At 44.1% G+C, this 22,901-nt stretch overlaps 1 protein-coding gene and 1 pseudogene across 2 annotated transcripts in view; one reads left to right on the top strand and one right to left on the bottom strand.

The window, feature by feature from the left end:
• The window catches only part of LOC106730685 (translation initiation factor IF-2-like), a 32,407-nt gene extending 19,093 nt beyond the window's left edge, over positions 1-13,314 (bottom strand). Inside the window, exons 1-2 of one of the 2 annotated variants that reach the window (XR_004324217.1) lie at positions 12,422-12,578; positions 535-703 (exon numbers count right to left, since the gene is read on the bottom strand). The gene's annotated coding sequence lies outside the window, so the exon portion shown is untranslated. Of the gene's footprint in view, positions 1-534; positions 704-12,421 lie in introns of both variants that reach the window. The other variant, XR_004324218.1, reaches the window with a different exon arrangement.
• The window catches only part of LOC116667318, a 434,058-nt pseudogene that overhangs the window by 150,000 nt on the left and 261,157 nt on the right, over positions 1-22,901 (top strand).

Here is a 22,901-nt window from a genome sequence, read left to right as displayed (position 1 = left end):
GAGGACTTAGTCTCATGAGGAAAGGGGCAAATCTCAGGAGATTTAGCTCCACTTGAAGATGATTCAGTGTCATAACCTAAGAGAGGCTGGGCTACTGCTCAGCTGACACTTTCCACCTGCCGCCACTGAAACCTATGTACTGCCTCTCCACAAAAGAGGCACATCAGTGTCACCCAGGGCTCTGTGACTTTTTTTCTGTCTGCCAGATTCTGTCAACCTGCCAGGCCTTAAGAGAATGCAATACACCACCCCTCCCCTATCTCTTAAAATGTAGAAAGCTCTTGATTTCCTCTACATGAAACCTCTTTTTAATGCCTTGATTGATTTAGAAAATGCCACAAAATGTGGAGAAGACAATGACGATCGCTTCTGACACCATCTCCATGTTCTCCCCTGCCCTCCTGCAGCTAAAAGCTGCCACGTGGCCCTCTCTGAAAAACTATCTTGGCTGAAGCTCTGATCCTGGATGATAAAAAGATAAAGACCCCAGGAGAAAGACTTTTCCCTTCCCACTTCCCCATTCTTCCTTCAGACCTGGAATGTGGACAGCAGATCCAGAAGAGGCTGTGATGTGACCTTGAGGAGCCAAGCAGAGACTGACAGCCTCACCCCAGGTGGCAGTGCTGCCAGATGACAGTGGTCGGCTTTCTCAGCCCCGGACACAGGACACACGAGACAGTTCAACCGTTGACTAGTTCAGCTCCTGCAGTAAAGTTTTCAGTTATTAGTAACACAAATGCTAACTGTTAACCACCAACATGAAACGACTGTTTATCTTATGATGTTTCTCTTCCTATCATTTTCTCTATTCATTTTTAAATACAAGCTGACAAAAGGATCATACATGAAATTATTTTATTTTTCATTTGTTTATTATCTGTCTCCCCATAGAGGGATAAGACTCATGAAAAGAAAGATAGGGTGTATCTCATTTATGATTTTATGTCCTTTATCCAGAACAACGCCTGACACATCTCAATGTTCAATAAATGTTAGTTAAAGTTAAACCAATGGATTAATTAGTAAGTAAATGAACATTTTAATGTGAGCCCTTTCCTGGCTGTGAATTTATTTTCTGTTATCTTTATTTTTTTCCCCTGATGACAGTTCTCTCCCATGCACATGTCATTAGTTATTTAACCAGTCACTTGCTGATGGACTTTTTTTATGCCACTATAAAAGTACTCATATGTGCATTTTGGGTCTTATGCAATTATTTTTATGATAAATGACTAGAAAGGAATACATGATTTAAATATTTTAATACATATTTCCAAAATGGTCTTTGAAAGCAGTTTTTTAGAACCAATTAATATTTCCAAGAGAAAATCATGACTGTTTCTCTGCATCTCCACCAACATTAAGTGTTATTAATTTCTAAAGTTCTTCATTTTGGTAAGTGAACAATTATGTCTCAAAGTTGTTTTAATGTGCATTTCTGGATCGCTGGAGTCACAGAGTGTTCTTTTGCCAGTCTATGGCTCTTTTGCAGGGCTTTTCAGGTCCTAAGCTTCTAAGGAGGTGGGGGGGAACCTGCATCTGCCATGGTCTATTGGAGGTGTGTGACCACAGATGGTTAAAGTGGGGTTGGCCAGTGTTCAGGGCCCTCAAAGAATTGTAGGGGAGGAAGCCAAGGGCTAGACCCCTGAAGCCCCTGAGATTCCAGGACTAGAAACATTGAGCTGGGACTCTTCTTTACTGGAAGCTGGACCACTTCCCTGGTCCCCTGCTAAGGGCCATGTTGGGACAGACACTTGTTCTGGTGTGAGCTTCAGGCCCTAATGGCAGGAACTTGGGTAGCCCCAGATGGGGCTATGACTGCTGTTGGGGGCTGGCATGGGACCAGGGGAAGTTGATGTCAGGCCCTGAGCTACCTAGAAGGCTGTTAAGAACTTCTGAGAAGCCCAAGCAGGGTTAGAAGATGATGAAGGAGAAAGGGAGGGCCATTCCACGAAATAGAGGAAAAGGCACTGAGGCTCTTCAAGAATGAGGTGCGCTCATGCCCAGATCAGCCCTGTCTTCAGGACCACACAGCCAGCCACAGCCTGGAGCAGAGACCCCTGTGCACGTCCTCACGGCCACACTCTACTTCAGCAGGTTACATGTCCAGAAACACAACCCCCCACACCCCATTTCCCCACTCCCCTAACACCCCCCCAAACCCCACCAGATGACATCACCTCCCAGCCCAGCCCACTCCCTAAAGAAGGCCATGGTGGAAGTTGTTAAAACATCTCCTGCCTCCACCCTACACCCTAAGCCAAGCCCTGCAACAGAGTTGTTCCCATTTTACAGATGAGGAGATTGTGCACCAAGTCAAGGCCATTTTCTAGTGCCTCCAGGCTGCACAAAAGGCAGAGAAAGAGCTACAGGAGCCCCACAGGGTTGGGAGCCTCCTGAAGGCGGATGCCAGGAGCTGTGCTGGCAGAAACAACAGTCTCCAGCCACCCATGCCCAGCATGCCAGGCCAGAGGGGATCCTGCCAGGGACACAGATGCAGACTTCCCAGGCTGGACCTACTGCTCTGTGCAGGGACAGCATGGTGCAATGCTGCCCTATGCTGGCAGCCTGGGATCAGGCCCTGTTATGATGGGCATGAGAACCCCCAGGAGACAGGACCTGGTTGGGTAATACAGGCACCTTGACCTGGGTGGGGATTGCTGCAGGAAGCTGGGCAGTAGTTAAATCAGAAGCTGGGGAGGCCCTGATCTCAGTGAAAATGACAATACTGGTCATAATTTTCTATGAACTAGGCATGGCTCTAATGCTTTACATACATTATTAACTCATTTACTCTTAATTCTTAATAGGGGAAGCATGCTAATTATTCTCATTAGACAGAGGAGGAAACTGAGGTACTAGAAGTTTATGTAAGTTGCCCACCCAGGAAGTGACCAAGTAGGATTTGACCCCAGGCAGTCTGACTCTACAACCCTTTGAACTATCTGCTTGTCAAAAACAGGAATAGGAGAGTCTGCTTTTATGTGTTCCAACATGGCGTCACTCTCTGTGATTTCTAGAGCCTGCCCCACCCCCCAGCCACTGCTGCAGAAGACCAGACATCCTATAGCCCTGATTATAAGCCATTCAAGCCTGGGTCACTTGGAAGGACCAAAACCCTGGATTTCACATGGGCCTGGGACTACTTTGAGCCTTTCATGGAAGTTAACAAGGCAAGGATCTTGGCAGATCCCAGACTTTAAGGGAATGACCTAAGTCTTCCTTGTCCAAGGCCACCCAAGGTCCAGAGAAGGACAGCCAGGTGGGCCATTGTGTAGAACACCTGTATGTGCAGTGTGCATCCTCTCAGCTGCAGACAGCTCTGGTCCTCCTCTACTCTTGCCCTGGTTACTGCAAAAGTTTCAAGCTCAGTCCTCTCCAAACCATAGGTCAAAATGAGAACATCCTGCTTAAGTCTTTACTACAACTCAACAACAAAATAAGTAAATTAAAAATGGATGAAGAATACGACCCAGCAATCCCACTCCTGGGCATACATCCAGAGAAAACTCTAACTCCAAAAGAGACATGCACCCCAATGTTCACAGTAGCACTATTACAATAACCAGGACATGAAAGCAACTCAAATTTCCATCAAAAGATGAATGGATAAAGGTGTGGTACGTATATACAATGGAATACTACTCAGCCATAGAACGAGAATAAAATGCTGACATTTGCAGCAACATGGATGGGTCTAGAGGTAATCAAAATAAGTGTAGTAAGTCAAGCAGAGAAAGATAAATACATGATTTCACTTATATGTAGGATCTTTAAAATTAAAACAAGAGACAAAGAGACTCATAGACATGGAAAACCAATGTAGAGTTACCAAAGGGGAAGAGGAAGAGGGATAATTTAGGAGTTTGGGATTCATAGATACAAACAACTATATATAAAATAAACAACAAGTTTCTACTGTAGAGCACAGGGAACTGCATTCAATATCTTGAAACAACAAGAAATAATGAAAAAGAATATATATTTATATGTATGTATAATTGAATCACTATGCTGTACACCAGAACACAACACTGTAAATCAACTAACCTTCAATTAAAACAAATGGGTGAAGGATTTTAAAAGATATTTCTCCAAAAAAGATACTGAAAGTAGCCAAAAAAGATATAAACAGAAGCTCAGCATCTTTAGTTATTAGGAAAATGCAAATTAAAACCATGATGTGAGATAACACCTCACACCTATTAGGATCAAAAAAAAAAAACCTTTTTAACACAAGTGTTGGCAAATATGTGAAAAAATTGTAACTTTTGTGTACTGTTCGTAGGAATATACAACGGTGCAGACGCTATGGAAAACAGCATATCAATTCCTCAAGAAACTAAAAATAGTATTACCAAAAGAATAATTTGTGTAACTACCTATGGTGGTGAATGTTAACTAGACTTATTATTGTGATCATCTCACAATGTATACAGATACTGAATCATGATGATTTACACCTGAAACTAATATAATGCTATTTTCAGTTCTATCATAATTTTAAAAAACTAGAAATATACAGACTAAAAATTACATATGATCTAGCAATTCCACCTCTGGGTATATACCCAATATAACTGAAAGCAGGTTCTCAAAGAAATATTAGTACACCCATGTTCACAACATTCACAATAGCTAAAAGGCAGAAGCTACCCAAACATCCATTAATAAGATCAACAGGCAAACAAAATGTGGTATATCTGTACAATCTGACCTCATAATGGAAGGAAATTCTGACCTGCTACAACACGGATGAATCTTGAGGACATAAGGCTTCCAGGATAAATCGGTCACAAAATGATAAACACTCTATAAGTCCATGCGTATGTGGTCCCTAGAGTAGTCAGAGTCATAGGGACAGAAGGTAGAATGGAGGCTGTAAAGAGCTAGGGTTGGGAGGGGAGGGAAAATGGGGTGTGGTGGTTTAATGGGTACAGAGCTTCAGTTAAGGGAGATTATAAAAGCTCTGGGTCAATGTATAATTCTGTAATGTCTTTTATTCAAAATTTGTTCAAAAATTAATTTTGCTTAACCTTTTTACATTTAATTATATAAAATGCTGTTTAATGTGTGTAAATATGAAACATCTAACAGAATCATCTAAATAGTATTTCAGTATCTAGTATGTTTAGGTAACACAGATGTTTTGAATTAAAACTCATGCTGATGGCCTCCTGGGATACCAGTTAGAATACAGATAAAAGGACTGCACTCACCTTGCTTTATCTCTTCATGGGAACACACTATGTATTATTAGATAGAGTAATTGTACAACTAAGGTTGAAAGTGACAGCAACATTATTCACCGAACCAGTGTGTATTTTATTACTAATTAATCAAGCTACAAAAATTATACATGCCAGATAAATATCAATTTTACCAGTTTTGTACATTTCAGGGCATAGGTGGCCTTCCAAAAATTTTCCATGAGTAGTTAGCTCCCTCTGTATTCATAAGCAACACAGCAAGTTCTTAGTCTAGGACATCATTATATATTCCCTGGGAATCCCCTCAGAGATGGACAAAAATGATAAATTAGCTGTTGATTCAAGATCTGATCTTTTTCTTTTATGTAATTTCATAAGAAGCTTGAAAGACAAAGTTCTACCATATAACTTGTAATAGAAAATATCCAAATGCACAAACTGGTGCAGAGGGTGTGTGTAACTAAATAAAGCGGAAGAATTGATAAACAATACAAAAATCATGCTGAGTAACTTTTATCATTTACCACAAATGAGTCAAATAGCAACTTGCTTTTACAGCTCTGGAGATGGATGGTTGAACATCTGTGTGACTATACTGAAGGGCCGTTGAGTCGTTCACTTAAAAAATGGTTAAAATGACAAATTTTATGTTATGTGTATTTCATCACAATTAAAAATTTAATTAAAATTAATTAAATTAAATGAATCCTTTACTGACTCCTCTGACTGCCAAACAAAGGTCAGACTGCTCAAGCTGCAATGAACACCTCCAGGACTGGCACCCAGTAACACCTCCTCCCCTGGGAACTACACCAGCACTCAGGGCTGCAGCAGTAACGGAGGTCTTGCAAGAGCCTGGCCCAGGCTACACACGATTGGTCTCGGGATGGCCACTCATCCAACTAAGCCAATCAGCACCTTCCCAAAGGCTTCCCCTCTCCCATCCGAACAATTCAGTACCACTAAAGAGCCATGCTCTTTCCCACCTTTCAGCCCTGGCTCATGCTCTTCTCTCTCCTACAAATACCTTCTCTCCTGAGTTGTCCAGTGAAAATTTACTCAACCTCTAAGATAAATTCAAGCCCCACCAACCAGGAAGTCTTTGTGACTCACACCCCAGAGAGCTCATAGAACCCACCATCCTGTACTGCCTTTGGCTGTAACGCTCCCCTCTGCACATGTCTGTTAACAAGCCTACCGGAACCCAACTTGCTGGAAGAGTCTCAGAAGCAGAGGCTCATCTTTGTGTTCACACTCCCCAGGTCAGGATCTGGCACCTAGTGGACGCTCCAGGTATACAACATAAATACATAAATTCCAAGTAAATATCACCAAACCTCTTTCATAGAACCAACAACTGAGGCTCAAAGATGTGGAAATCCCAGTCTAAATTCCTACAAACTCTATGCATCTCTGTGTCTCATCCTATCCCCCAGGCCTCTCAACTGCAAAAACCCATCACTATGCACTTGGAACACCTCAGTAAAAAGCCAACATGTTGATATAATGTAAAGCAACACTAGAAAACTAAGACAGAAAATTCTTTAAAGCAGGTTGAGGAAATAACAGACTCCTTAGACTGACAGTGGACTTCTCAACAGTGTGCACACACACACAGGGCAGAAAATAGTGGTATGAAACTCTGATGTACTAAAGAACATTTCTGACCTAGAATTCCAGACTAGGGGAAAAATAGCTTTCGAGAAAGAGGGTGAAATATTGTTTTCAGGCAAACAAAACTGAAAGAGTTCACTGAGAAGCAGGTTTGCACTAACGGAAATGCTAAAGGAGGTATTTCATGCAAAAGGAAAGTGATCCCAGGAGGAAGGACTGAGACACAAGAAGGAATGGAAAGGAAAGGGCATTTAATAGGTTGGTAGATATAAATGAGCACTGTCCACAACAGTGATGTCTGTGGAGTAAAGCAAAAGTAAAAGAATGAAAATACAAGCCAGCAGATGTGTTGTCCAGGAAAATAGTAAAAATATTGGTTAACTGTAGAATTGGTAAATTAAGAATGCAGATTTTAATTTAGGAGAAAATAACAGACAAACACAAAGAGGGGCAGAGAGGAAAATCAGGGGGGAAAGTGGAGTGACAAATATAAACAAACCCAAGAAGCGAGAAAGGAAAGGAAAGAAAAAGAAAGATAAAAGAGGATGATGAATAGAGAGAACAAAATAAGATGTTACTTTTAACATGAATACATTGATAACTCTATCAAATGTAAGATAATTAAATGCTTTAGTTAAATGGCAAATAGTTGTAAATCGGACTTTTAAAAAATTCAACTGTATCTTTACAAAGGTCACATCTAAAACATAAAGATACAGAAAGACTGTAAGAAAAAGGAATAAAAGAAATACGCTGTGTGAACACTAACCCAAAAAGAGCTAGTGTGGCTATGTTAGTATCAGACAAAATAGATTTTAAAGTAAAAAAGTATTCCTAGAGATTAAGGGGGTTATTACATGGTAATACAAAGTTCAGCTTACCAAGGAGATGTAACAATTTAAGGTTGATATGTACTTAAGAAAGGAAGCTCAAAATATGTAAAACTCAAAACTACAGATATAGAAAAACCAAAATATCAATGGAAGGATTTAACACAGTCTCTGAGGAATAGATAGAAAAAGCAGTCAAAAGCAGTTAAATTCAGTGAAGAAATAGACAATTTGATCAATATAGCTATTAACACATTTAACCTAATGACACACCTACAACTCACACCCAATGAGAACAGATTACACATTCTATTTGAAACATTTACAAAAAGACCATGCTTAATTGAAAGAGTGGTAAACATGATTTACAACAATGCAATCAATAATGGCAAGACATGATGAAAAGATAATGAGAAAATCCCCATATATTTGAAAATGGAGAAATACATTCTTAAACAATGCAGTGGACAAAAAGGAAATACCAAATGGAACTTAGTAACTCTTTAGAACATAATAATAACAAAAATTCCACAAATAAAACTGGTGCAGCCACTATGGAGCACAGTATGGAGCTTCTTTTAAAAACTAAAAATAGCGTTACCATATGATCGAGGAATCCCACTCCTGGGCACATATCTAGAGAAAACTCTCACTCAGAAAGACACATACAGCAGCACTGTTTGCAACAGCGAAGACATGGAAGCAACCTAAATGTCCATCGACATATAAATGTATAAAGATGTGGTATTCAGGTGGAATACTGTATGAATTAATGCCATTTGAAGCTACATGGATGGACCTAGAGATGATTATCCTACGTGAAGTAAGCCAGAGAAAAAGTAATATCATGTGATAGCACTTACATGTGGGATCTAAAACAGTGACACAAGTGAATGTATTTATAAAACAGAACTAGACCCACAGACATAGAAAACAAAATTAAAGTCACCAAAGAGGAAAGGGGAGTGAGGAAGGATGAATCTGGAATTTGGGATTAACAGATACACACTACTATATATAAGATAGATAAATAACAGGAACCTACTGTATGGCACGAGGAACTACATTCAATGACTTGTAATAACCTACAATGAAAAATTATCTAAAATATATGTTTATATATGTATAACTGAGTCATTTTGCTACATATCTGAAACATTATAAATCAACTATCTGTCAATAAAGAAAAATTTCAATGTTACATGTCAAAGTTTGTGCTTCTAAGTAGATTTTTAGTCTTGAAGTAAGAAATGCAGCAAACTAATGAGAAAGCATCCATTTTAGATATTAGAAAAAGAAAATAACCCAAAAACATAGAATAAATAAGAGTGGAAATTAATAACATATAAAATAATGCAATATATACAATGGAAAGATCAAAAGAAAAGAAAAAACACGGTTCTTTGAAATGACTAATAAAGTTGAAAATCCCTGGCTGGCAAGAGTGATCAGAAACTGAGAAAGAGAGAAAGAAAACAAAAAACAAGCAAGATTTTAAAAAGAAATTAATTAAGGATCCTATATATATGGAAAATAATGAGAAAATACTATGAACAATATTTAAAAATTCAGATGACATGGATATATTTCTTTCAAAAATACAATTACCAAAATTTATACCAAAAGAAATGTAAAATCTAAATAGTCCTATAATTATTAAAGGAATATACATCTTCCAGGTCCAGTGGCTTCACTGATGAAGTCTACCAAACATTTAAGGAAGAAATAATGTCACTAGTACAGGACCTCCTGCAGAGAGCAGAAAAAGAGGAAGCAAACCCCAGCTTGGTCACAAAGCCAGCACAGCCTTAATTACTAAAACTTCACAAAGACAGAGAAATAAAAATTACAGGCCAATGGCCTTCAAGGAAGTAAACTCCAAAACTGTAATCATAACATCGGCCAACCAAATCCAGTAATATATAAAGAGAATAATACATTATGAGCAGACCAGTCTATTCTAGGGACAAAAGTAGATTAACACTGGAAAATCAATCAGTGACATTCATCGCATTGTAATGGACTGAAAGAGAAAAAGAAATAGCATTTACACTGGCATCAAGTACTATGAACAACGTATGGACTATATGGATTGAAAGTGTGCAGGAAGAAACCTTACATTAGCCTTTATTGGCAAGTATCAAAGAACACCTAAGTAGACGGAAAGGTATGTGATGAATAAACACTGCACAAGCAAGTATAGTATAGGTATCAATGCCAGTAACAATCCCAACAGAGATTTTGGTAGAAGATGTCAAAAGATTCTAAAACTTGTAGGGAGTGTAGTGCCAAGATGGCCAAGACACTCTTAAAGAACGAGATGGGAAAATCTAGTCTACTAGACAGTAACACCTATTATAATGCAGTAGACATTCAGACAGCGTGCTGTTGATCTAAAGATAGAAAGACAGAATGGAACAGCACAGAGAGCTCAGAAAGGACACTTACATACACCAACACTTGATATCTGGCAGAAATGCCTCAGCAGGTCAGTAGGGAAACAGCATTCTTAATAAATGGTACTTCAATATTCACATGGGAAAGAGACTACTCTTCACACCACACACCAAAGTAAATTCCAGGCAGATTAAAGACCTAAATAGGAAAGAAGCTAGAAAGCTTTCAGAATTAAAAAAACAAAACAAAACTAGAGAGTTTTTTATATGGATAATTTTTACTCCAGTCATCACTAGTAAGAGTAGGAAACTCAATTCACTTTAAATTTTAATATTGGAATCTACATTTTTCCACACAATTATCTTGGTAAGGGAAGTAGTCAAATGACACTTCAAAAGAAAGAAAACCTTGCTTACTGACACCTGAACACTGCTAAATGTTGGGTGTTTTTGTTTGGTTGGTTTTTGCCACCTTATTTTTAAAAATTGGTTTTTCCTGAAGGCTATTTTAAGTGACTCTTCTAGCCTCTAGGAGAATCTCAGGCCCAGAGCCCCACAAGGACTCCAGTTACAGGCTACACTACACTTCCTAGTGCAGTTTTTTATTTCCTCTTCAAGGACTTCAGACTTGAATAGTCTCAGCATTCCTTTAATCCTATAGAATTGTCTTTCCCAAGTTTTTCAAGTTACTTCTGCAATAACTTTAGTGCCTTGTATGTGGCCTTCAGAACAAAGACGAGGTCAAAGTAATGAATATTGGGTGCAAAGTAATCAAATTTTGTGAAAGGAGATTCTCAAACCTTAAAGGCACTTTTTTTTTTTAATCCAGAGATTTTTGTGGGTTTAAATGTAAAAGTAAAATAAATGCAGCAGCTGCCTTAGTTCAGACCAGGAAGAAAAGCCTCCAAAGTAGAAGTCTGAGGAAGTTTGCATCATGAAATCGGCAGATAACCAAGCAGCAGCACTATGTAAATAACACTTCAAGCTGCGACTAATATTTCTTAGGACAAAGACAAGTTAACATCAGTGATACTGGAAGGTACTGAACGTACACCAAATGGCAATAATGAAATGGCTTCCCAGGTTCCAGACAAAATACTTCATAACTCAGCGATCTAAAAAACATCAGCCCAGGCTTCATCAAAGGACAGCCATCTCTTCAAGTTGCTGTCTGGTCTGAGCCACCGCTATTCATGGCACAAAGCTCTCATTTCACTAAAACCACTCCTGGATTTCCTTTTGCAGACCTCTGCATACCACTAGGCCAGCCTCTCCTCATTCACTGCTCACAAACAGGGGGGCGGGGTGGGGGAGGCCACAGATGTCTGGAAGATACAAAGTAGGAGACAATGCTTCCTCCCAGAGGGAACAGAAAACAAAGTAAACAACTACCCCACAGCCAAAGCTTTCAAGCTTAGGGGATTCACAAGGGGGCTGTGAGAACTTAACTTCCAGAGTCTGTTCCCAGTCTCCCCAGACAAAACACGCCCAGAAGTTGCAACACCAGGAATCTCATTTGGGCAATTCCACAGCAAGGGAGAAAAAATTACTCTGCTGAAAAATGCTCTAAAAATCAAGTTTAGCCACCACAAAACTATCCGAATAATAATCCCTATGAACAGCATTCTCCAAGTAGTCAGAGCCCGCGGGTCACTTGATAAGGGCCAGTAAGCCAGTCGTCCTCGCCCGTATTTTCACTAGGGTCTAATACTCACAACCAGGGAATCCGAAACCTCTCAGGACCTTGCAAGCCGCTTTCACTCACCTGAACTGTGCAAGAAAATATACATACAAGACACGGATTTTATACGTGCAAACCTCCCTGGCAACATCGCACCATCTGTACTAGAAGTTTGGATCCTCTAAGATTTAAATTTAAAGTTGCTGGTAGTTAGACAAGTGCCAGTGCCAAACTCACATAGGCAGAACATTAAAACAGACAATAACAATTCTCCTAACAATTTGTCCTTAAGAATGAAGGAGGGAACCTGGAGGGAAAGTCCACTGGCCCCATCCCCAGGGCAGACAGGACCTAGGGTGGCGTCCCAGGCCCAGCGCCCTAACCCCAACCGCCTGCGGAGGCTGGGAAGGCAGAGTCCCGTCCCCCACCCAGGCCCGGGCGTGTCCCGAGGCGCAGTGTTCCTCCCTCAGACTCAGCCTCAGCAGCCCCGGACAGAAACCACAGGCCCCCCCATCCCCAATACCCTGCCCACCAGCCCAGCTCCCTGACGCGCCATCGCAGCGCCCCCTCCCTACAAGCCGAGCCCCCAGGGACCCCGAAGAGCGGCGCGACCCCAGCCCGGGCCCGGTCGCCGCCCTCCGTCCCCCGGGCTAGACCCCGGCGCCCCCGCCCGCACCAACCGATCCTCACCCCAGGCCTCCGGGCTGCGCCAGGCCGGCTACCCGACGCCAGGACCGCGCGCCCACGATGAAGTATGGCTCCGAAGAGGGAGCAGGAGCAGCTCCGAAAGGGTAAGGAAAGGAGCGCCCCGCCACCTCGGAGGATCAAGCTCCTCCTGCCGCGGGAGTCCAACTGCCATGGCCCGCGGTGTCGGCTCGGCCGGAATGCAGTTGCTCCTCGGACCCTCCTCCGTCTCCACCTCCCCTCGCTCTCTGCTCCTGGAAAGTCAAGCTCTCCACCCTAGGACATCACTCCAGTAACTCCCTCCTCTCCTGCATCAGTGTGTTCACCTCTCTATCGGATCTGGACCCTCGTATCTCCAACAGCTGCTGCCCCATCTCTCCTTCCCTTTAAAGCAGACACTGTCAGAGGCTTGTCCAGACTCCCCTCCAAATGTTCTGCCACTTCTTTCTAGAACCCACTCCAAGCCTCACCCCCACCATTCACCCAATCACGCTGTAAAGGTCACTTGTGGCCTCCATGTTGCTAAATCAAGTGGTCACCCCTCAATTCTCATCTTTCCCCATCAGCATTTGGTACAGCTGACATCCCCTTCTCCATGAAACAGTCACTTCACCTGGCCCTGCTCTCCCTGCTCCACAGCTTCCTGATTCTTACCTCTGTGGCTTCTCCTGCTCAGTCTACTCCACTCCCCACCACCGCAACACACACACGTTTTGCCCTTTCCTTTTCACATTTGGTCTTTAAATGATCTCACCTAGTTCCAAGGCTTTAAGTGCTGTCTCTCCCTGACCCACAAACCTTGGTTTCCAGCCAAGACTTCCTTTGAATTCCTCTCCTTTATCATCAGCATCTAACCAGCATCAGCACTAGAGGTCCTGTGTTCAGCTCTAACTGGACTTGTCCACAGGTGAGCTCCTTTCTCCATCCCTAAGCCTGCTTCTCCAATAGCCTGCTCCCATCCCAGACAGTTCCAGCTTTTCTGATGTGGTGAAACTTGTGAGTTTCCCTGAAACCCCACACCCAATCCAACAGCAAACCCTAACCTCTCTAGCTTCAGCTGAGACCTGGAATCCAAGCCTCTTCTCACCCATCCACCAGCACCACCCTGGTCTCCTGACAGCACAATCACCCCTGCCTGGACCCAGGGCCCCTCTCTTGTCCCCTGCAGTCTGTTCTCAGCCACAGCAGCCACAGGGACTCAGTTACTGGGTATCTATCCTGTCACTCCTGGGCCAAGAGCCCTCCCTGCCTCCCCCTCATGCAGAGCAGAAGCACACCTCTCTCTAGGGTTCCCTCCCAGGGCCTCATCCCTGCTGCCCTGCCACCCACCCCAGCACCCTGGACTATCTGAATCCCTTGAACACCCCTGTGGCTTGCTGTTTGCTCCACTCAGAATGCTCTTCTCAAAGACAGATAATTCCATCAGAGCAGTCAGAGCAGAGTCTAGACAAGCCTCTGACAGTGTCTGCTTTAAAGGGAAGGAGAGATGGGGTAGCAGCTGGAGGGAGGGAGCAGGGGTCAGATCCAACAGAGATGTAAACATATTAGTGATCACTCTCCCCACGCTAGACTGTAAGCTAAAAGCAGGCAGGCTCTGTAGGTTTCATTCACTGCAGTATTCCCAGTGCCTGGAATGGTGCCAGGCAAGTTGTACCAGCCACATAGTAAAACAAAAGAAGTGAGGATTGCACCCAGGTGACTAGGAACCCTGAGCCCTGGAAGACCAACCTAGGAAACTAAACAGCTGGGCTTGTGATGAGCAGCTCAGGATCTGAAAGCCCCGCCCACCACCCTGGATTGCTCCTCCCTTTAATTCCCCTTGGAAAACCAGCAGGGAGGGGCTCTGGAGGGCTGCAGGGCCTTTTCTCCAAGGTTGACATGGGGTGACAGCCCTCTGGGTCACCTGCAAGCTAGTGGCAGGAGGAGTCACAGGGCTAGGCACTGGGAGTTTGCCCAGGATCTCAGGTTCCTGAAATTTCCCCAAACCAACCCTGGGGCCCAGCAGACTACAATAACGACTCCCTGGTTGATGGAAAGAGCCCTGGGGGAGGAGCTGAGGGCCCAGGGCAGACCAACACCCAGCATTTGAGGCTAAACCTGAAGGAGGAGTCATCCAGGTAAAGTGCTCAATATGCTCCCAGCTTAGGGCTTTTGAAGGTGGGGCAGGTGATGGTTCTCGGAAGAACAGACAGAGAGGCCAGAGTGGCTGGACTGAGGGGAGCAAGGCCAGGTGGGCTGCTGGCAGGAGGAGGGCCTTCAGGTCTGGCTGAGGATTGGGGCTTTTCCCCATAGTGCCTCTGAGAGGTTCCCTGTGTGTTAGAGTGACAGGAACAGATTTGTCTTTTAAACATCCCTCCCTTGGGTCAGAGGGAGTGAGAAAGGGAAGCAGAGAGCATGAATCCAGGACAGTGTCAGTGGTGGCCTGGACAGGGAGGGGAGGGAGATACAGAGAGGTGATGAATGCACTTGGAGTTGGGACCCAGGGACAGGGGAGGAGCTGACTGCATATAGGGTGAGGAAGAAAGAGGGAGCAGACAGGGCCCCAGGTTCTGGTTTGAGCAGGTGGGGAGATGAAGCTGCAGCATGGACAGGGGAATGGGTGGGAGGAGAGTTCCAGAAGGCAGTTTGAGGCTATCTGAACCTTAGACACTTCTGAGATTAGATCAAATCTGATACACTTTCCTCATGAAATCACTGGGAGAAGCTGATTACCAGGGAATTTCCACTAAGACTGAGGGTCTTCTTACTCCAGCGGATAAAAATCCTGTTGTTCCTGGGGAAGGTGTCGGTTTATACTGGGGTTGGAACCTGGGGAGAGGCATGTGAGGACAGGAACATAGAGGCAGCACCAAATGAGACTGTCAAATCTCTCTGGTGACAGCAACCCTTCAACTGCCCGTCTGTCCCTGGACCACTGTGTGTCCAGAGAAGATGACCCTGCCAGGCTGTGTGCCCATGAAGGGGACAGTCCCCCTGCCCCCAGCACTGTGCTTCTGAGTGTGGACAGTGGAACCAGACTGTGTGAGTCTGTGATCCCTGCTCCAGCCCCTGCTGCCTGCATGGCCTGGGGTCACGGGGCTCTGACCTGCTGGCCAAGGCTTGAACCCCTTTCATCAGGTTTGCTGTGGAAATTAGAAACCCTCAGACCTCAGGAAGCTCTTGCCCAACCCTCCCACGTGGGGGGAGTTTTCTGCTGGCCACACAGAGAGTGAGCACTGGCTTGCACATGTGCACAAGCACACACACAGAAATACACACACACAGACACACGTGCACAGTGACATTAAATAAGGACTGTGGGGCTGGGATCAGGAGAGGAACAGATGTGCAGGTGGTAATAAGACAAAACATTGTGGTTGGATGCATCAGCCTACAGGTGACACCACCCCCACGCTTCTCAGGTTTTATCCCGCATGCACCTGAGGACATCTCTAGAAGTACGACTAGAATCAGCCCCACTGTGCAGATGGGGAGACCATCCTGGAGAAACACCAGGATAAATCCAAGATGAGGAATAGGTAGGAATGAGTTGCTGAGTCTTGAAGCCAGGTCCTCTCCTCACAGCTGCACACAGAGCCTCCCTGGGAGCCGTGGAGAGGGCAGGGCTGCTGTAACTGTGGAAGAGGTGGGTTTGTGAGGAGAAGGGGGTGAGCAGGCAGCAGCCCAGAGGGCTGTGTGTGGAGGTGTTGTCTGAGGAGGGGGGTCAAGGAAGTGGACTCCAGAAAGTGATGTCACTTCCTTGACCAAAGACCCCAACAGAAATGGAACCTGGTTACCAGGCACCCACATTCTAATGACGGCCCCAGAGCCAGCTCACTTGGCTAGAGACAGTTCACAGAGAAACATGTTCTCCATGTGTTTCACTACCTCACGGGGCTTCTCAGTTCAGGAAATCCTGGAGTGAGAGGTTTCTGAGAGGCTGTAGGCATTTATTGAACCCTCAGCCCCGACACCTCTGGTATATTATAAGGAGGTCGCCTACAGTAACAGGGTGGCTTGGAGTAGGCCAGTCTGGGACCAGTCAGCTCTGGGAGCCCTCCCTGGGCAGGCCCACTTCCCCTCATCTCCATGTGGGGAAAAGGTTACTTGAGGGGAGGTGTCCCCTCTGGGCAAGAACAGGTTGTTGAACACTTGGTAACCCGGTGGTCCTGTCATGGCACACCCGAGGACAGGGCTGGCAGGGGGTAGTGAGGACTCCTGAGGGGCCTCTAATCTGTACCAATGGGAATCCAAGGCTCTCAGGTTGTCAGCTTTTTAGTCTCTGATCGAGATCTGTGCATAGGGTTGTGTGTGTGTGTGTCTGGACTGGAGATGTCTTGTAGATCCAGAACCAGCCAAGACAGCCTAACAGGGCTCTGAGGTTTCTGCCTGGCTGCTGGGCACTGTGTTTGCAGGACCCCACACAGGAGATGGGACAGGACCTGGTCCATGGAGTCCCTGCTCCATCTCCCTGCAGGAACGGCAGGTGCCCCACGACAACAACAGAGACCGGGATGGGCTCAGGGGGAGTGCGAGAGAGGAGACTCCACATCCAGTAAGACCCGGTTCACAGAGCTGCCCTGCTCCTCCCCTAGGGTCCCTCATAGATATCTTTTGGCAAAGAAATCTGATTCTCCATCTCTCGCACTTGCCCTCACAGCCCAGGCCCTGCCTTGGCCAGATGCAATATCGATGCCCAAACATTAGTAGGAATCTCAGAAAGACACTTACAGCTCACTTACTGTGACAGTCTGAGGTTTTACTCCCAGTGGCCCAGGTAGTTCTCAGTCTGGATGGGTCCAATGTCTGGCACTATATACAGATTTCGTAGGAGACTAGAGAAAAGAGAAAAAGATCAACTGTTGCCACCTTACTTTGCTTCCTTATAAAATTACATTTTAAAAACTAAAAAGTATACAGAATATAGAAATATACATCCTAGACAGAGGACAGACAGTACTTGGCCCTGTAGCAGACATGGTGTCACTGGGTTTTCTGCCATAAAATCAACACAAGCCCTTGGGTAAAGGGTCCCAGGTCCCAGCCTATCTGTTAATGGCTTTATGTTCTGAGAATGTAGAAATGGTACAAACAAGACGGGGGGAAGCGGGAGGAGAGACCTGACATGTGATGCAACAAAAGTTTGAACTTTTCAGCAGTCACAGCTAGTTCTATATTATATTTGTGCTAGGATACCATAGCTTTCTGTTTGTTTGTTTTTTGAGGTATACTTGGCACACAACTTAAGTTAGTTTCAAATGAGCAACATAATGATTCCATACTTGTATACACTGTGAAGTAATCACAATAAGTCAGTTAATGAGTCCAAGCTGGTACTGTTTGCCACTTAAGAGGCCAATACATTGAAAGAGGAGTCGCTGGGACAAGGAATAGCAACTTTATACAGAAAGCCAGCCGACGGAGATAATAGCAGACTAGTGTCTCACAAAACCTTCTTACTCAAGTTTGAATTCAGGTTTCTTTTATACTAAAAGGAAGGGGTTGTTGTTGGTTGGTACAAACCTCCAAGTACCTGATCCTTTCATTGCTGCTTTAGATCTGCTCACAATGTTCCTATAAATCTCCACAAAACCAATGTTTTTCTCTGTTTTGCAACTTTTTTATTTCTATATGAATAGAAAGGTGTTCTTTAAGAGAGAGAGCCTTGAGAATAGGCTCTCCTGTACATTTCATGCTAGAGGCAACATTCTTTTAGTGATTACCTTGTAGCAAAAGCAATAGAATACAAAGGTTGAAATCAAAGAAACAGATCAATATGGAGTCAGGTTTGTTTTTCCCTATTTGAAGTCTAGATTAACATCACAATACATGTGTAAACAATTTTTTTTCTCAGAATTTTGAAGGTCAACTCTCTTAGCCAGTTTCAAATATGCAGTATAATATTACTAAGTATGGTCACCATGCTGCTTCTTACATCTCCATGCGTCATTTGTATTAAAACTGGAAGATAGTTCCTCTTCAACTTCACCCATTTCACCACACCCACCTCCTGCCTCTGGAACCACCAGTCTGTTCTCTGTTATCTATGAGCTTGGATCTCTTTCTTAATTCCACATATAAGTGAAATCCTCCAGTATTTGCCTTTCTCTGTCTGAGTTATTTCATTGAGCATAATGCTCTTGGAGTCCTTCCATATTATCACATTGCAAGATTTCATTCTTTTATTTGGCTGAATAATATTCCATTGTACACCTGTATCACCATTTCTTTATCCACTCATCTGTCATCATACACTTGTGTAGTTTCTATATCTTGGTTATTATAAATAATTCTACAGTGAGCATAGGGGTACATATATATTTTCAAGTTAGTGTTTTCCTTACATGCATGACTGTGACATTGAATGGTACACCAGCAATTGACACATTATAACTGACTCTACTTCAATTTTTAAGAAAAAAGTTAGTGTTTTCCTTTTCTTTGGATAAATATCAGAAGTGGATAGCAGGTTTGTTGGTCGTACTATTTTTAATTTTTTAAGAAAACTCCATTCTGTATTCCATAGTGACTGCACCAACTTACACTCCCATCAATAGTGCCCAAGGGTTCCCTATTCTCAACATCCTCTCCAATATTTGTTAGGTCTTGGGCTTTTTTAAAATATATATAATAGCCATTGTATTCACTGTGAGGTGATGTCTCATTGTGGTTTTCATTAGCATTTCCTTGATGATTAGTGACATTGAGCTTTTGTTCTTGTACCTACTGGCCACCTGTATATCTTTCTTAAAAAGTATTTATTTAGATCTTCTATGCATTTTATAATCATAGAGCTTGTTTATTTTTTGTTTCCTATTTATTTATATGATTTCTCACATGTTTTGGATATTATCCACACGTCAATTATGATTTTCAAACACTTTCTCCCATTCACAGGGAGCTTTTTATTTGTTGGTTTCCTTTGTTGTGCAGAAGCTTTTGAGTTTCATGTAGTCCCACTTGTTTATTTTTGCTTTTGTTTCCTTTGGTTTGGAGGCAGATTATCACTGAGGCTGACATGAAGAAGCTGACTGCCATTTTTTTTTTTCCTAGAAGGTTTACAGTTTCAGATCTTACATTCAAGGCTTGAATCTATTTTAAGTTAATTTTTGTGGATGGTTTGAGATGGTGGCTCGGTTTCTTTCTTTTGCTTGTGGCTGTCCAGCATTCTCATAAGCATTTACTGAAGAGTATCTGTTCCCTATTGTATATTCTTAACCATCTGTTGTAAATTGACTGAAGTAACTGATGATATATGCATAGGTTTATTCCTGAGCTCTGTATTCAGTTCCATTCATCTGTTGGTTTGTGTTTATAGCAATGCCATACTGTTTTGATCACTATAGCTTTGTAATATCATTTGAAATGAGGGAATGTGATGCCTTCAGCTTTGTTCTTTTTCTCAGGATTGCTTTGGCTATCGAGTGTATTTTGTGTTTCCATACAATTTTTAGGATGGTTTGTTCTATTTCTGTGAAGAATGCCATTGGATTATATTAAAGATTGCCTTAAGTCTGTAGGTCATTTTGGGTATTTTTTAACAATATTAACTCTTCAAATCCATTGGATGGAATGTCATCCCATTTATTCCTGTTGTTCAGTTTCTCTCAGTGAGGTCTTACATGGTATTACGGATATTTTTCATCTGAACTTGGGTGTGCATCAATTGAGGTGAAACAAATGACTAGCTGGATATTCTAATTCAATTATTACCTGTGCCTTTGAGAATCAGATTTGCCAGTGAGGAAGAAAGCAGAAACAGATGTCACAGAAGAGGTTAAGTAAAAATCTTAACAGTTCTCAATTTGAATTGGATGTATCTGTATAAACAACCAGAGAATTTTTCCATATATGTACTATCTAGCACTTCGCACTGAAAAGACCTAGAAACAATCATCAAGCCAGAAGCAGGGGGGATACCAATATCAAATATTTAGTATTCAATATTATTTCCCACTAAAAGAAACTAAGGTTGCTTGTAGAAATGACTGATTCTAGTCCTGGGCAGGAAACATACAAGAAGAGCTTGAAACATCTTGGCAAACCAGATATCAAGGAAACTTTCAGACTTCTAGGGTCACATCAAAAGGACTTAAGAGTTAACCTGAAGTGGTTCCAACTGGTGACAAGATGAGACAGTTTGAACATCAGCAAATACAATAACTGTAGTGCATTATAATCCATCAAATAGGTTTTAATCCTTGACTTCATCTTGGTTTTTAAAATTAATTTGTCATCTTTGCTGGATGTCAGGGTAGTAATTCATTGTCTTAATAATGGGATTAATAAATGAAAAGAAAGAAGCATCTAACCTGCCTTTCCTCTATGAACTGCTTCAATGGGTGGCTGTAGATGAAGGGAAGTGTCCCTTTACAAAATTAAACCAGCTGATAAATAAAAAAGAAATGATGTAATTAGAATATCATCATTCCTCACCCCCAAATGGATTAACCAATGTAATAAGCACTGAACATCATTGCTGCTAACACCTCAAAAATAGACAGACAGCTTGACTTTGTGTCATTTCATGAAACAGCACACCAATACCTATGGTCTCATCAAACATCTTGATCTTTAGTCTGATCAAGCCTCTGAATACCCACCTCAAGACCCAGCTCAGGAGTCACTTCTTCCAGGATGCCTCCCATGGTTGCTCCCAAACAAGATTAGGCACCCAATCTGTGCTCCCAGGGCCCCTGGGCTGGCTACATTCTCCTGTGGCACAGATCATACTCTTAGCCCACTTGTCTGTCCCTGCCACACCCGGCAGGCAGGATGGGCAGCCTGCCAGAGCTCTCCCAGAGAGTGGTCTTGGCCCAGCTGGAAACCATCCCATCAGCCCTGACCAGCCTCACGGCCCTAAGGAGGGCCCCATTGCTTCCTCCACCTCCACTGCCTGCTTTCTCCAGCTGAAATTAATAATTTTAAAGTAATTAAGCCCAGCAAACCATAACTGATTGAGTAAGAACTGCTGGTGGCTGGCAGAGCTGTGAAGCACCACTTCTGCCTAAGCCTGAGTTTGGAGGGCAGTGGGGTAGGGGCCTGATCCCAGGTCCACACACTTGGGGCCTAACCACCCTGTGGCAGAGATAAACCTCTCTGAGCATCCAGCCACCTACTGAGACTGTCAGGAGACTTCTTAATGAGATTAGGCAGAGCCCGAGAGAGCTCTGTCTCATGTGTGGAGGATTTCTATTCAATTATTCAGAGCAGGACAGAACCTGCCCAGGAGGATGTGGGAGCCCTTGTCAATAAGGCAGCTCCCTCCTGCCCTCCTAATTCTGCCATGGTCAGTCCAGCCCCCCAGGGTCCACAGTAGCCTGGGGCAGAGTCCCCACCAGACAGAAGGAGGAGCAGAGCTGGCCTGGGGTATGGGGCAAAGCCAGGTCTCTCTCTGCCAACCTGGGATTTCTCACCCTCCTTTGGAACCTGGGTGAGCTCTCAGGGGTGACCACAAATGAGCCATCCCTAAGGCAGCAGACAGCCCTGCCCACAACAGGGTGTGGGGATAGGAAAGATCTTCCCAGGTGGGAAAGGCTGAGTCTGGAGCCAAGGTAATGGGTTGTGGCTACATATAAAGTGGGGGCACGGTGTGTAAGGCCAAGACCCACCACCCACCCCCCTCCTGGGAATAAGATGGTGACATCACACACATTGAGGGGAAGGACACAGACACCCCAGGACCTGGAGGAGGCCACAGAGCAGTGTGCTCCACCTCCTGGCCATCAGGTCCTCCTCCCTTCAGGACTTAAGGGTGTGAAGAGAGGTCCCGGTCACATCACATCCACAGGGACCCTCAGGACACCTGGGGGGAGGGGCTCAGACCCAGGCTCCTCTCCCTTCTTTACCCCTCCCAGCCCCTGCCCCACCAGGCTGGTCCCCACCCTTCCCTCACTGCCCAGCTCAGCTCAATCTTTCCTATGAGCCTGAAACACTCATATCTTATACTCAAAGCCTCATGACCTTTGGGCCAGTGCAAGTGTCTCTCCCCCCAAAAGCCTTCCCGCACTGCCCAGCCCCCATCTGGTCTCCTACCTGCCCCCATGAGCACAGAACAGAGCTCAAAGCCTGCCTCTTTCCTTCCTAATGCTGCCCGCCCCCAGAGAGCTTTCAAGTCCTCGAAGTCTGAGGTCTGGAATCCACTGTGCAGAAAGGTTTCATCACCAGTGTGGCCGCACAGCCTCCAGTCCAATCCCGACCCCCAGAGCACCCGGTGGGCAGAGAAGCCCCATGCAGCGCGGCTGCTCTCACCTCCAGGGGGCAGCAAAGAGGAGGCGGAGGGCAAGCTCATGTTGGGTGGACCCAGCCTCCTTTCTCTTCTTCAGATGACACCGCCCACATCCATTCTGCCCCTTGCACTCTCAGCTCAGGGACTGGCATCCCACTCTCCTGGCACCAGGACTGGTCTGGGAGTAGACTGTCTCCATGCCGGGCCCATGAGCAGCAATCCTGGGACACTTGGGAGGCTCTTGTTAAACAGTCTCCCTCTTCCCGTGGGGCAGGGCCA

The sequence above is a fragment of the Camelus ferus genome, chromosome 11 (assembly GCF_009834535.1).
Source record: "Camelus ferus isolate YT-003-E chromosome 11, BCGSAC_Cfer_1.0, whole genome shotgun sequence".
Lineage (NCBI taxonomy): Eukaryota > Metazoa > Chordata > Mammalia > Artiodactyla > Camelidae > Camelus > Camelus ferus.
This window is presented reverse-complemented; position numbering and strand designations above follow the sequence as displayed.